The sequence below is a fragment of the Corvus brachyrhynchos genome, unplaced genomic scaffold, assembly GCF_000691975.1.
Source record: "Corvus brachyrhynchos isolate BGI_N302 unplaced genomic scaffold, ASM69197v1 scaffold211, whole genome shotgun sequence".
In the NCBI taxonomy this organism is placed as follows: Eukaryota; Metazoa; Chordata; class Aves; order Passeriformes; family Corvidae; genus Corvus; species Corvus brachyrhynchos.
In genome coordinates, this window is record NW_008236211.1 from 521132 (window position 1) to 521738 (window position 607).

Here is a 607-nt window from a genome sequence, read left to right on the forward strand (position 1 = left end):
CTCCTCCCGGGATCCCGCGCCTGGGATGAGCCGCAGCCACGGGAAATCCCCACTTCAGTCAGTGCCCCCCCAGTTTGACCAGTCCCAGTGACAGAGGGGACCAGCATCTCAGAACAGGCCAGGCCCCCTCTCTCGTGCCTCAGTTTCCCCACCTGAGATCCCTGAGGCTGCAGGCAGCCCTGGGATGGGATGCCTGGGCATACCTGGAGTACACACACACTCCTGTTCCCAGCATGGAGCTGGAAAGCTCCTGTCCCCCAGTGTCCCCCACCATCCCAGTGTCCTACAGTGTCCCACACTATCCTGCAATGTCCCCCCTTGTCTCCAGAGTCTCCCTTGCTCCCCCATGTCCCCTGCTGTCTCCCAGCACTCAGAGCTCTTGGCCGCTCTCCTACTCGGGTCTTGCTGCTTTGGGGGGCTCCAGCTGCCAAGGGGGGCTGAATCCCCATGTGCCAGCTGTGTGGTACCGTCCCGGTGTCACACAGGGCTGGGGCCACCCCAGGGTCTGTGCCAGGGTGCCCAGTGCCCAGCAGCCAGGGCGAAGTGCTGAGGGATGCCCGCAGTGGGTGGGAGCCCCGCTCTGCCCCCAGCAGTGCCCCCTGCTCCC